Below are 15,102 nucleotides of genomic sequence, written 5' to 3' on the forward strand. Positions count from 1 at the left end.
GGGATGCAAGGATTCTTCAATATCCGCAAATCAATCAATGTAATACACCACATTAACAAATTGAAAAATAAAAACCATATGATTATCTCAATAGATGCAGAGAAAGCCTTTGACAAAATTCAACATCCATGTATGATAAAAACTCTCCAGAAAGCAGGAATAGAAGGAACATACCTCAACATAATGAAAGCTATATATGACAAACCCACAGCAAACATTATCCTCAATGGTGAAAAATTGAAAGCATTTCCCCTAAAGTCAGGAACAAGACAAGGGTGCCCACTTTCACCATTATTATTCAACATAGTTTTGGAAGTTTCGGCCACAGCAATCAGAGCAGAAAAAGAAATAAAAGGAATCCAAATTGGAAAAGAAGAAGTAAAGCTATCACTGTTTGCAGATGACATGATCCTCTACATAGAAAACCCTAAAGACTCCACCAGAAAATTAATAGAACTAATCAATGAATATAGTAAAGTTGCAGGATATAAAATCAACACACAGAAATCACTTGCATTCCTATACACTAATAATGAGAAAACAGAAAGAGAAATTAAGGAAACAATTCCATTCACCATTGCAACGGAAAGAATAAAATACTTAGGAATATATCTACCTAAAGAAACTAAAGACCTATATATAGAAAACTATAAAACACTGGTGAAAGAAATCAAAGAGGACACTAACAGATGGAGAAATACACCATGTTCATGGATTGGAAGAATCAATATAGTGAAAATGAGTATACTACCCAAAGCAATCTATAGATTCAATGCAATCCCTATCAAGCTACCAACAGCATTCTTCACAGAGCTAGAACAAATAATTTCACAATTTGTATGGAAATACAAAAAACCTCGAATAGCCAAAGCAATCTTGAGAAAGAAGAATGGAACTGGAGGAATCAACCTACCTGACTTCAGGCTCTACTACAAAGCCACAGTTATCAAGACAGTATGGTACTGGCACAAAGACAGAAATATAAATCAATGGAACAAAATAGAAAGCCCAGAGATAAATCCACGCACATATGGACACCTTATCTTTGACAAAGGAGGCAAGAATATACAATGGATTAAAGACAATCTCTTTAACAAGTGGTGCTGGGAAATCTGGCCAACCACTTGTAAAAGAATGAAACTAGAACACTTTCTAACACCATACACAAAAATAAACTCAAAATGGATTAAAGATCTCAACGTAAGACCAGAAACTATAAAACTCCTAGAGGAGAACATAGGCAAAACACTCTCTGACATACATCACAGCAGGATCCTCTATGACCCACCTCCCAGAATATTGGAAATAAAAGCAAAAATAAACAAATGGGATCTAATTAACCTTAAAAGCTTCTGCACATCAAAGGAAATTATTAGCAGCGTGAAAAGACAGCCTTCAGAATGGGAGAAGATAATAGCAAATGAAGCAACTGACAAACAACTAATCTCGAGAATATACAAGCAACTCCTACAGCTCAACTCCAGAAAAATAAATGACCCAATCAAAAAATGGGCCAAAGAACTAAATAGACATTTCTCCAAAGAAGACATACAGATGGCTAACAAACACATGAAAAGATGCTCAACATCACTCATTATCAGAGAAATGCAAATCAAAACCACTATGAGGTATACCATTTCAGACCAGTCAGAATGGCTGCAATCCAAAAGTCTACAAGTAATAAATGCTGGAGAGGGTGTGGAGAAAAGGGAACCTTCTTACACTGTTGGTGGGAATGCAAACTAGTACAGCCACTATGGAGAACAGTGTGGAGATTCCTTAAAAAACTGGAAATAGAACTGCCTTATGATCCAGCAATCCCACTGCTGGGCATACACACTGAGGAAACCAGAAGGAAAAGAGACACGTGTACCCCAATGTTCATTGCAGCACTGTTTATACTAGCCAGGACATGGAAGCAACCTAGATGTCCAGCAGATGAATGGATAAGAAAGCTATGGTACATATACACAATGGAGTATTACTCAGCCATTAAAAAGAATACATTTGAATCAGTTCTAATGAGGTGGATGAAACTGGAGCCTATTATACAGAGTGAAGTAAGCCAGAAAGAAAAACACCAATACAGTATACTAACGCATATATATGGAATTTAGAAAGATGGTAACAATAACCCTGTGTACGAGACAGCAAAAGAGACACTGATGTATAGAACAGTCTTATGGACTCTGTGAGAGAGGGAGAGGGTGGGAAGATTTGGGAGAATGGCATTGAAACATGTAAAATATCATGTATGAAACGAGTTGCCAGTCCAGGTTCGATGCACGATACTGGATGCTTGGGGCTGGTGCACTGGGACGACCCAGAGGGATGGAATGGGGAGGGGGGAGGGAGGAGGGTTCAGGATGGGGAACACATGTATACCTGTGGCGGATTCATTTTGATATTTGGCAAAACTAATACAATTATGTAAAGTTTAAAAATAAAATAAAATTTAAAAAAAAAAAAAAAAGCTCAACATTCAGAAAACGAAGATCATGGCGTCCAGTCCCATCACCTCATGGCAAATAGATGGGGAAACAGTGGAAAGAGTGACAGACTTTATTTTGGGGGGCTCCAAAATCACTGCAGATGGTGATTGCAGCCATGAAATTAAAAGACGCTTACTCCTTGGAAGGAAAGTTATGACCAACCTAGATAGCATATTAAAAAGCAGAGACATTACTTTGCCGACAGGGGTCTGTCTAGTCAAGGCTATCTTTTCTCCCATGGTCATGTATGGATGTGAGAGTTGGACTATAAAGAAAGCTGAGCACCGAAGACTTGATGCTTTTGAACTGTGGTGTTGGAGAAGACTCTTGAGAGTCACTTGGACTGCAAGGAGATCCAACCAGTCCATCCTAAAGGAGATCAGTCCTAGGTGTTCATTAGAGGGTCTGATGTTGAAGCTGAAACTCCAATACTTTAGCCACCTGATGAGAAGAGCCGACTCATTTGAAAAGACCCTGATGCTGGGAAAGAATCAGGGCAGGAGGAGAATGGAATGACAGAGGATGAGAGGGTCGGATGGTACCACCAACTCAATGGACATGAGTTTGGGTGGGTGGTGTTTGAAAGGGAGGCCTAGCATGCTGCAACCCATGGGGTCTGAAAGAGTCAGAAATGACTGAGCAACTCAACTGAATTAAAACATATGATTAATGTTCAACTTACTCACAGGTCCAGGAATGTGCATACCGGGGAGAGAATTCTTGGTGGTCATGATTCTGCCTACAATGGCATATTCACAGAAACTTTGTCTTTTAGTCTACGTTTGTCCATCCTCACAGTTAAAAAATCTCTTAGAGGAAAATCAGATCAATTATAGTTTTCAAGTACAAAAGTGAAAAATAAAGTTCCTATATTTTCATACACTCAACCCCTCAATGAAACAACAATCCAGAAAGAGTTCAAAATTCTGTTGTGTATACTTAACTCATTAAGTTAGGCAATTGATTAGCTATGTATTAATATATATATATCTTTATCTATAGCACCTAGGTTGCATAGGAAGCCCTACTTCAAGTCATAATTGAGCTTTCCATTTTTCTTGGTTGATGGGTGGATCACAATTAATTCTATTAGTGTTAAAGAACAGTGGAAGTCACAGCTGCCAATCCATCAGTTCACAGATATTGAAACTAAGCCAACCGAGTTTAGAGATTTCCTATAAGTCACACAAAAAGTTGGTCAGATCTAGAACTAAAACTAGTCTCGTGACTCTGTATCTATTATTCTGTTTCTCATGTGCCCTGATGTTGTGCGACTGCTTCCTTCAAGAGGATCACAGTTGGACTTTCTCTTCTAACAGCTTCTTTATACTGAATTTCTCTTCATTTCCTTGACAGGTCATGATCAAGCAAAAGAAAGAAGATTGCTTGCTGCAAGATCAAAAAGCATCTGTCAAGTATTGTCAGGCTGAGCTTAAGAAGCTTTCGGACCCCTTGATGAAGAGTATTTCAGAAGGAACTTTCTCTTTCCCTGGAGGACACCATCACTACTTAGAAGCAAGGAACAGGTTTAAAGAGAGCTATAAACTCATTCCCAGGAAAGGAGTTAAGGTGAGAATAAGGGGATTGGGAAAGAACAGAAGATTGGAGTCAAAGGGTCTTTGCTGGTTCTTTTGAAATTCTAAGACCATAGCACCATTTTTGTAGAGAAAGCAGAGCATGGTGGTATTGCTACACTTTTAGCTTTTATATCCACAATTTGGCAGCTGCTTGGAGATCCGGGTTCAATCCCAGGGTTGCGAAGATCCCCTGGAGGAGGAAATGGCAACCCATTCCAGTATTCTTGCCTGGACAATTCCATGGATACAAGAGCCTCATGGGATACATACAGTCCATGGGCTCACACAGAGTCGGACATTATAACATGACTAACACTTTCACTTTCTTTAAATAAACTAGAATACTTCTTCCCAAAGACAGGATCTATTATCAAGAATCTAGATGAAAGAGAACATTCCTTTCAATTAGCAAACACTGTAATAGGTTTTGAAAAAACACTAAATCAAAAAGATACCAGCATCCCAATGTTCATAGCAACATTACTTACAATAGCCAAGACATGGAAGCAACATAAGTGTCCATCAACAGATGAATGGATAAAGGAGATGTGGAGTGTGCCTATCCAGGAATGCTACTCCGTTATTAAAAATAATGAAATTTTGCCATTTGTGGTAACCTGGATGGACTTGGAGGGCATTATTCTCAAAGAAATTTCAGACAGAGAAAGACAAATACTGTATGATATCACTGACATGTGAAATCCAAAAAATACAACAGACTAGTTATTATAACTGAAAAGGAGAAGACTCACAGATATAGAGAACAAATTAGTGGTTACTAACGTGGAGTGGGGGAAATATCAGAGTGAGGGTGGGAGATACAAGTGACTGGGTGTAAGATAGGTTACAAAGATATATTGTAAAATACAGGAAATATAGCCACTATTTTGTATTAACTATAAATAGAATATAACGTTTAAAAATTGTGTAAAAAATAAAATAATAAAAAATTTAAATGAGTACCCCCAAAATGGACTTTCTGCAAAGTGTAGGGAAAATTAAAGAAAAGCTGTTGTTCTCAAGAAGCTTATGATCTTACCTGCTACTGCTAAGTCACTTCAGTCGTGCCCAACTCTGTGTTACCCCATAGACAGCAGCCCACCAGGCTCCCCCGTCCCTGGGATTCTCCAGGCAAGAACACTGGAGTGCGTTGCCATTTCCTTCTCCAATGCACGAAAGTGAAAAGTGAAAGCGAAGTCGCTCAGTAGTGTCCGACTCCTAGTGACCCCATGGATTGCAGCCTACCAGGCTCCTCTATCCATGGGATTTGCCAGGCAAGAGTACTGGAGTGGGTTGCCATTGCCTTCTCCCGATCTTACCTGAGGACATGTAAATAGCCACTGGATATGGTGGCACAATGGTTATCATACAGGTACACACTGATAGAGATAGTGACAGGGACGATTGTAGTGGTAGTGATGATGACTGACGTATGTTGAGCACTCACTACTTCAAGTGTACTTTAGGTGTTTTGGTTAGACCATAGATTTAGTCCTCAGAATAATATAGATTAGATACTGCTATATCTTCATTACAAAATTGGTAAGTATGACATAAGGAAAAGGAACTCAGTTACCTAATGTCACATATCTATCAAGTGGTAGTGCTGATAGGGTAGCTGTTAGGTTCTTGGCAGCCATTCAGAACTCAGAATAAAGCTTAAGAAAGCTTCCTGGAGAAAGAGGCAAAAGCTACATGTTGAAATGTCAATAAACGATAACTTAATAAAGAAAGGGTAACCCCCCAAAAAAATAAAATAAAATAAAGAAAGGGTAGGTGAGCATGAGTCAGAACAAAAGCAATGTGCAGCTAGAGCTGTTGCAAACAGTGGAGGATGGGTGCTTTTACAGCTGCACATAATTCTGGCATCTATAACCATTGTGGGGTCTGAAGAAAGGTGAAGAAGTTACAGGGTCAAACCTGGAGGGTCGTTGCTGTTGTTCAGTCACTAAGTCATGTCTGACTCTTTGTAATCACATGGACTACAGCATGCCAGGCCTCTCTGTCCACCATATCCTTGAGTTTGCACAAATTTATGTCCACTGAGTCAGCAATGCTATCTAAACATCTCATCCTCTGTTTCCCCCTTCTCCTCCTGCCTTCAGTCTTTCCCAGCATCAGGGTCCTTTTCAGTGGGTCAGCTCTCTACATCACGTTGCCAAAGTATTAGAGCTTCAGCTGCAGCATCAGTCCTTCCAATGAATATTCAGGGCTGATTTCCTTTAGGATTGACTAGTTTGATCTCCTGCTGTCCAAGGGACTCTCAAGAGTCTTCTGCAGTATCACAGTTCAAAAGAATGAGTTCTTCAGTGCTCAGCCTTCTTTAGGGTCCAACTCACACATCCATACATGACTACAGGAAAAACCATAGCTTTGACTGTGTTGACTTTTGTTAGCAAAGTGATATCTCTGATTTTTAATACACTGTCTAGGTTGGTCATAGCTTTCCTTCCAAGGAAGAAGCGTATTTAATTTTACCATCCACAGTGATTTTAGAGCCCAGGAAAATAAAATCTGTCTGCTTCCACTTTTTCCATTTCTATTTGCCATGAAGCAATGGGACTAGATGCCATGATCTTAGTTTTTTTTTTAATGTTAGGATTTAAGCCAGATTTTACCACTCTCCTCTTTCACCCTCATCAGGCTCTTTAGTTCCTCTTCACTTTCTGCCATTAGAGTGGTCTCACAGGCGTATCTGAGGTTGTTGATATTTTGCCCAGCAATCTTGATTTCAGCTTGTGCTTCAACAGTCCAACATTTCGCACCATGTACCCTGCATGTAAGTTAAATAAGCAGAGAGACAATATACAGCCTTTACATACTCCTTTCCCAACTTTGTACCAGTTTGTTTTTCCATATCCAGTTCTAACCGTTTATTCTTGATTTGAATACAGGTTTCTCAGGGGACAGATAAGGTGGACTGGTAACCCCACCTCTTGAAGAATTTTCCACACTTTGTTGTGATCCTCACAGTCAAAGCCTAGCATAGTCAATGAAGCAGAAGTAGATTATTTTCTGCAATGCCCTTGCTTTCTCCGTGATCCAACAAATGTTGGCAATTTGACCCCTTTAAACCCTACCTGTACATCTGTAAGTTCTTGGTCCCTGTACTGTTGAAGCCTAGCTTGAAGGATTTTGAGCATAACCTTGCTAGCATCTGAAATGAGCGCAATTGTATGGTAGTTTGAACCTTCTTTGACATTGCCCTTCTTTGGGGTTGGAGTGAAAACTGACCTTTTCCAGTCCTGTGGCCACTGTTCTTTTCCAAATTTGGTGAGGTAGTGAGGGCAGCACTTTTAACAACATCATCTTTTAGGATTTTAAAAAGCTCAGCTGGAATCCATCACCTCCATTAATTTGTAGTAATACTTCCTAAGGCCCATTTGACTTCACACTATAGGATGTCTCGCTTTAGGTGAGTGACCACACCATTGTGGTATCCAGGTCATTGAAACCTTTCTTGTATAGTTCTTCTGTGTATTCTTGTCACCTATTCTTAACCTCTTCTGCTTCTAATTAGGTCCTTATCGCTTCTGTCCTTTATCATGCCCATTCCTTGCATGAAATATTTCCTTGATATCTGCCATTTTATTGAAGAGATCTCTAGTTTTTCCCATTCTATTGTTTTCCTCTATTTCTCTGCATTGTCCATGTCAGAAAACCTTCTTATCTCTCCTTGCTATTCTCTGGAACTCTGCATTCAGTTGAATATATACTTACCTTTCTTCCTTGCATAGGGAAACCTACTAGGCCATTGAGGTATGACCTAAATCAAATCCCTGATGATTATACAGTAGAGGTGACAAATAGATTCAAGAGATTAGATCTGTTAGACAGAGTGCCTGAAGAGTTATGGATGGAGGTGTGTAACATTGAACAGGAGGAGGTGACCAAAACCATCCCAAAGAAATCTGTAGGTTCACTGAACAATAATTTCCCCAGGAAGATGCTATATTGATGTTGCCTGGCAAGTCTTTGTTCTTTGTTGTTTCCTCAGGCAAAGCACATCCTCCAGAGCTTCCTGCAGTTACAGGCAGGAGTAGAGGCAGCCATCCTGCAGGCAGACCAGGCACTCACTGATGCAGACAAAGCCATGGCAGGTACAGGGAGGACTGAGCTCTCAGAGGGGAAGGTTGCTCCCATGCTGCCCTTTGGCAGGTTGGGGAGGAAACACTTTCTACACTAGAGCTTCCTCTTCTTCTGTGGATCCTCTCTGCTACATGTGGAAATAAACAAGGAAGTTTGGGTTGTATGTACACCCAATCAGTGTGTCTACATCATATACAAAAGAGGGTTGACTGATGTGATAGCAGGAACAGTCAGACTCCTTCCCACCAATTTAACTAGACTACGACAAGTAAATGAAAGAAATGAAAATGCGTGCTTACTAATACGTGCTTACTACTTTAAGGATCTTGGCAGGTTTTACCTTTGTGCTAATGTCCTTATGAAGTGACTTTTTTTAACCATGTGCATAGGGATGATGTATCTCATGTGAATTATTAAAAAAGTTGACAATTCCACTTAAGTACATTATAAAGGGTTTCATATAATAGTTGCTAATCTTGAAATATGCCCTGGTAGTTTCAACCCATAAAAGTTTAAAAATAAAAAGAAGTTATTACTGAAGAATCAGGGCCTGATATCCAAATATCTAAGTAATTTTGATTGAAAGTGAAAGTGAAGTCGCTCAGTCGTGTCTGACTCTTTGCAACCCCATGGACTGTAGCCTACCAAGCTTCTCCATCCATGGGATTTTCCAGGCAAGAGTACTGGAGTGGGTTGCCATTTCCTTCTCCAGGGGATCTTCCCGACTCAGGGATTGAAGCCAGGTCTCCCACATTGTAGGCAGATGCTTTACCATCTGAGCCACCAGGGAAGTCCTAATTTTGATTGAGTTAATTTAAATAAATGGAGAAGAAGTTAGTGGGTAATGGTTGATTCATAGAAAATTTTAAGAGAAGTATAAAAACAAATCATAAGAGAAAAAGTCTCCATGAAACAGGCATGGAGATGATTTCTTTAAGCCATAATGAGCCCTTATGCGTCAGTGAGGGAAGAGCAACAATCACATTTTTCAAATAGGTAAAAACATGGGAATATAAATGTCTAATTTTACTGATTATAAAAGACATGAGGGGTAAAATTAGGAGGGACCTGTGTCACCTCTCAGATGGACCAGAAAGTAGTTTGGACAGGACATAGGCCAGCAAGGGTGACAGGAAATTGGCAGTCTCTGATATATGCTAGGAAGAGTGAAGATTAATGCAAATATATACCAAACCTTAAGTGAAAATACTGTTGATGCAGCAAGTTCTCATTTAGGAATTTATCTTAAACATTTATGTACCCAAGTTGAAAATGGAATGTGTGGTAGTATATTTATTGAGGGGATTGTTGTAATCCCAAAAGACTGGAAACATCTCTAAAGTCCCTCTGTCACATACTAGTGAGATAAATCCTGGGACACACTTACACAGGAGTACTCTACAGTCCCTGAAATGAAAAGGGGAACTCTATTTGTGCTAAGGTGAGACAATCTCGAAGATGTTGTTGTTCAGCTGCACAGTTGCGTCTAACTCTTTGTGACACCATGGACTGCAGCATGCCAGGCTTCCCTGTCCTTCACTATCTCCCAGAGTTTGCTCAAACTCATGTCCCTTTGTCGGGAACCGCGTTAGGCATTACTGACAAAATGGAGGCACGGCCCCAAGCCCCTCTCTTCGTCCCGCAAGCACAGACCTGGGATGAAGGAATTAGACTTTGTGATTCTGACTTGTTTTTTCCTTTCCTGGGCTGAGTTGACTGAAAAGGAATATTAAGGTGCTTATTGCTCTTGAGAGGAGCATGAGAAGGCACAAAGCCTTCTGCAGCTGTGCTCAGAGAATAATTCATAAGGTAATCACTGACATTTGTTCAGGGACTTTTACAAAAGAGTGTTCCAGGATGCACACATGGGCTTCAGCCTGAGGCCATGGGAGGGATTGCTATCTGAAGCCTATTTGTGAGGAAAATGTTTATGGCAAAGGAGTTTACTGAATTTCAGTTCAGTTCAGTAGAGTCACTCAGTCATGTCTGACTCTTTGCAATGCCATGAATCACAGCATGCCAGACCTCCCTGTCCATCCATCATCAACTCCCAGAGTTCACTCAGACTCATGTCCATCGAGTCAGTGATGCCATCCAGCCATCTCATCCTCTGTCGTCCCCTTCTCCTCCTGCCCCCAATCCCTCCCAGCATCAGAGTCTTTTCCAATGAGTCAACTCTTCACACGAGGTGGCCAAAGTGCTAGAGTTTCAGCTTTAGCATCAGTCCTTCCAAAGAAATCCCAGGGCTGGATCTCCTTCAGAATGGACTGGTTGGATCTCCTTGCAGTCCAAGGGACTCTCAGGAGTCTTCTCCAACACCACAGTTCAAAGGCATCAATTCTTTGGTGCTCAGCTTTCTTCACAGTCCAACTCTCATATCCATACATGACCACTGGAAAAACTATAGCCTTGACTAGAAGGACCTTTGTTGGAAAAGTAATGTCTCTGCTTTTCAATATGCTATCTAGATTGGTCATAAGTTTTCTTCCAAGGAGTAAGCATCTTTTAATTTCATGGCTGAAGTCACCATCTGCAGTGATTTTGGAGCCCCGAAAATCAAAGTCTGACACTGTTTCCACTGTTTCCTCATTACTGAATTTAGGGCTTAGAAATAATTAAAATAGTTAGAAGTTAAAGATTTAAGGAATGTTGTAATGTTAGCATATTTTACTATAGTTTATAGAGGTTAGGAATTTTAGAGATACTATAGATAGAACACTTTTTAAGAGATAGTGAGCTCAGGATGTTAGGGGCAAACAGGATTTAGAAAGATAAGAAATAAACCGAGGAATGTAGCATGAGTTACAATGTAATCACAATACTTTTGATAGGAGGATATATTTCTCACTAATATGACACCCACAAGCTGACAGACCGTGGCATCTACCAGATCACTCTGCTTTCTTAAGGGATGTGAGTTAACACTCAGTTGCCACTTCTCTAACCAAACTCTCTGGAATAAGTCCTGCAGCTCATCTAGTCCCCAAAGACCCTCTGGTGTCACCAGAAGAATGCCCTGAATACCGGAAGTCTGGATGGTCTGGTAAAGGGGGCAAGGAGGAGTTCTGCTTTCCCATCAAATCTCCCTGAAACATGTGACAAGTAATGCAAACAAGAAACAGGCACACATGTTTCCACCATGAAGTGATCATGGTTCAGAGAAACAAAGGGGTCAAGAGTAAGGGACTGGACAGTTACAGCAGAGTGAAAGGAACCTGCATTGCTCTGATGTTCAGTTCTAAGTGGTCGTCTATTGGAATCAAGTTACACTCATCTCAAGACAAAGCTCCAGGTGAAAGGCCTCTTCCAGACTTCATAACTAATGAATATATGCTAACTGCTAATGGAATTAAAGATCTAGACAAGTATTTGTTGAGCAATTCTGTAGGAAGGCAGCATCACAATCATTCTTTCACACAACATTTGGTACAGGAAGAAGTGAGCTACTCTGGACATCTCTACATTTCTTATTCCTTCTCCTCAGACTTGTGCACAGCATGCTCACAAGGGTCTCTTGCCCTCTTGCCTGTTGACTAGATATTACACAATCCTCACAGAATGTATTTATTAAGTAAATTCTTTAATGTTACAGATGGATTGTCAGAACTCATTAGAAATGCAAATAGAAAATCCAACTCTTTGAGACCCTATGGACTGTAGCCTGCCACACTCCTCTGTCCGTGGGATTCTCCAGGCAAGTGTACTGGACACGACTTAGTGACTGAGTAACAACAACAACAACAGTGCTTTTATTCTGCTCCCAAGAAAACAAGGTCTTCAAAAACACATATATGCCCTTAGGATTGTAGGCTAGTATTTTCACCAAAATATTGTTCCCTGCTCCCATCACATAGTAGCAATAGTACCTCTTCATGATGATCAAAGTCAATTGTCATGATAAACTACTCCTGTGCCTGCTGCTTTATTGGCAAAAGATGCCCAGAGAAAACAGGCAGCATCTATAGCTTTAGGTTTAAGGTGCCTTTAGTGGGCCCCCTCAATTAAACACTCCCTCTCTAGAACCACAGGCCTAGATTTTCAAGGTCAAGGAGCACAAATTTCACCAAAGAAGTCCCTGTGAGTGATACAGTGTGCCACTGCCTCCAAACTTGTGTATTATGCCTTCTGGGTACACAGCATCCTATAATGACTTTGGGCTTAAGTTATTGACCACATCCAGAACAATGGTGTCCCAGCCCCTCAAATGGTCAAATTGGCATCTCAATTGTCTCCTGAGAGTGTTCCACAATTCTACTGGGCAAGCTAGTTCTGAACTGTGTGATTGTGGTAGAACCAGTGGAATTCATGTCACATGATTTTAAGCTCTTTCTGTATAATGTGAGTGGCCAAACACAAGAACTGAAAAAAGGCTCATCTTCGAAAGGACGTTGAAGTCCTGCTGTGATCATAGCCAGCATAACAAGGAGTAACTACAAAGCTATAGCTTTAAAAAGAGATTCACATGTTCTCCTCCAAATTTGTCCGCATTAGCTTCCCTTTGTTTGCTTATCATTTAAGGCACATTTAAAGGGCACAAAAGAGGGAGTGGAATTCAGCTGGGTATATTGAACAGTTGGGAATACTTTGAAAAAGAAAATGTTTGAGACAAACTCTCAAACTAGAGTTTGTCCTTGTCGGGTAACGGCTGCAGTTTCTATTCCCCTCATTCAAAGTAAGAACCAAGACAAAACAGAGTAGCATTTTAATTGATAGATATCCACACCACTTCTCATGCAAGAATTAGATAGGCTAGTTTAAGATACAGAGTTTAAGATAATTAGATATATAGTTAAAAGATGTTCGCTATAGTAATAGAATTGTGACATGACTATTGGCTCCAATATTGTTAAAAAGTAGTGGAGATGAGTGAGAAGGTAACAATTCCCGGTGAAGTACATGTGGATCCTAAAAATTCAGAACAACGGACAACACAGAATGGAACTAACGGTGGATGAATGCACAGACACTTGGGGCTTTCGGTTTGTATTAGATCCTGCTTTCTGTTTCTGTGTAGTGCTAATAGACTCCGTCTCCTGAAACTCCTGCTGCTGTTGCTGCTGCTGCTAAGTTGCGTCAGTCGTGTCCAACTCTGTGCGACCCCACAGACGGGCAGCCCACCAGGCTCCCCCGTCCCTGGGATTCTCCAGGCAAGAACACTGGAGTAGGGTGCCATTGCCTTCTCCCTGAAACTCCTACCCAACTATATTAAAGTCTGTGGACTTTGATCATGTGAACTCTCTGACACTTCAAAAATGGTAAAAGGAACCTTAAGCCAGAAATAACTTTTTCCTTTAAAAATGAGATCTAAAGAGACTTTAGCTTGAACACTGTCAGTTATCCCTTTACCTCATGTTGCAGATACACTGAGGCTGAACTTCCTCAGGTGATACACCTCCACTCCAGCTTGCAAGTGACATACTTATTATAGCCAAATAAGCAATCAAGGTCTATCACCTTACAATTTTATAGCCTTGAATGCCTATTCTTTTATCTTATTTATTTCTGTGCTCAGCAATATCCAAGGTGCTTTTACTTTGCAACATTTTTACAAATATTTTGTCTCAGTGGCTACTCTCTCCAATTCTAGATCTCCCCAAACCTAGGAATTTTATCCCCAGAGGCTATTATTCCTTTGAATCCACATTTTCCACACCTGATGAACTGCACTCATATTTCAGAACTGAAAGTGCGTCAGGTTTGAACTATTTACAATGCTGGTCAATCCATAGCCCATGGTCTTTCACGAAACTCTGAGGATGTGAAAATGAGACTCTTCCTCTCAAAAGTTTCACTAGACACAAAGTTCAGTGCACTAGATGACAAAAAGCACAATTTCTAAACCAAGATGCAAGACCACTTATTCTGGAGTTCAGTTCAGTTCAGTCGCTTAGTCATGTCCAACTCTTTGTGACTCCATGAACCGCAGCACGCCAGGCCTCTCTGTCCATCACCAACTCCCGGAGTCTACCCAAACCTATGTCCATTGAGTCGGTGATGCCATCCAACCATCTCATCCTCTGTCGTCCCCTTTTCCTCCTGCCCTCAATCTTTCCCAGCATCAGGGTCTTTTCAAATGAGTCAGTTCTTCGCAACAGGTGGCCAAATTATTGGAGTTTCAGCTTCAACATCAGTCCTTCCAATGAATATTCAGGACTGATCTCCTTTAGGAAAGACTGGTTGGATCTCCTTGCAGTCCAAGGGACTCTCAAGAGTCTTCTCCAACACCACAGTTCAAAAGCATCAATTCTTCTGCTCTCAGCCTTCTTTATGGTCCAACTCTCACATCCACACATGACTACTGGAAAAACCACAGCCTTGACTAGACAGACCTTTGTTGACAAAGTAATGTCTCTGCTTTTTAATATGCTGTCTAGGTTGGTCATAACTTTCCTTCCAGGGAGTAAGCGCCTTTTAATTTCATGGCTACAATCACCATCTGCAGTGATTTTGGAGCCCCAAAAAATAAAGTCTGTCACTGTTTCCTCTGTTTCCCCAAATATTTGCCATGAAGTGCTGGGACCAGATGCCATAATCTTAGTTGCCTGAATGTTGAGCTTTACGCCAACTTTTTCACTCTCCTCTTTCACTTTCATCAAGAGGCTCTATAGTTCCTCTTCACTTTCAGCCATAAGAGTGGTGTTTCTGGAGTAAAATTAATAGAAACTGAAAAAAAAATGTCATTTCAGTTAAATTGTCTCATTGACTATCTTCCATTTCAGTTCAGTTCAGTTGAGTCACTCAGTCCTGTCCAGCTCTTTGTGACCCCATGAACTGCAGCACACCAGGCCTCCCAGTCCATCACCAACTCCCAGAGTTTACCCAAACTCATGTCCATTGAGTCAGTGATGCCAGCCAACCATCTCATACTCTGTCATCCCCTTCTCCTCCTGCCCTCAATCTTTCCCAGCATCAGGGTCTTTTCAAATGAGTCAGCTCTTTGCATC

Source organism: Bubalus bubalis, chromosome 6, assembly GCF_019923935.1.
Source record: "Bubalus bubalis isolate 160015118507 breed Murrah chromosome 6, NDDB_SH_1, whole genome shotgun sequence".
Taxonomy (NCBI): Eukaryota; Metazoa; Chordata; class Mammalia; order Artiodactyla; family Bovidae; genus Bubalus; species Bubalus bubalis.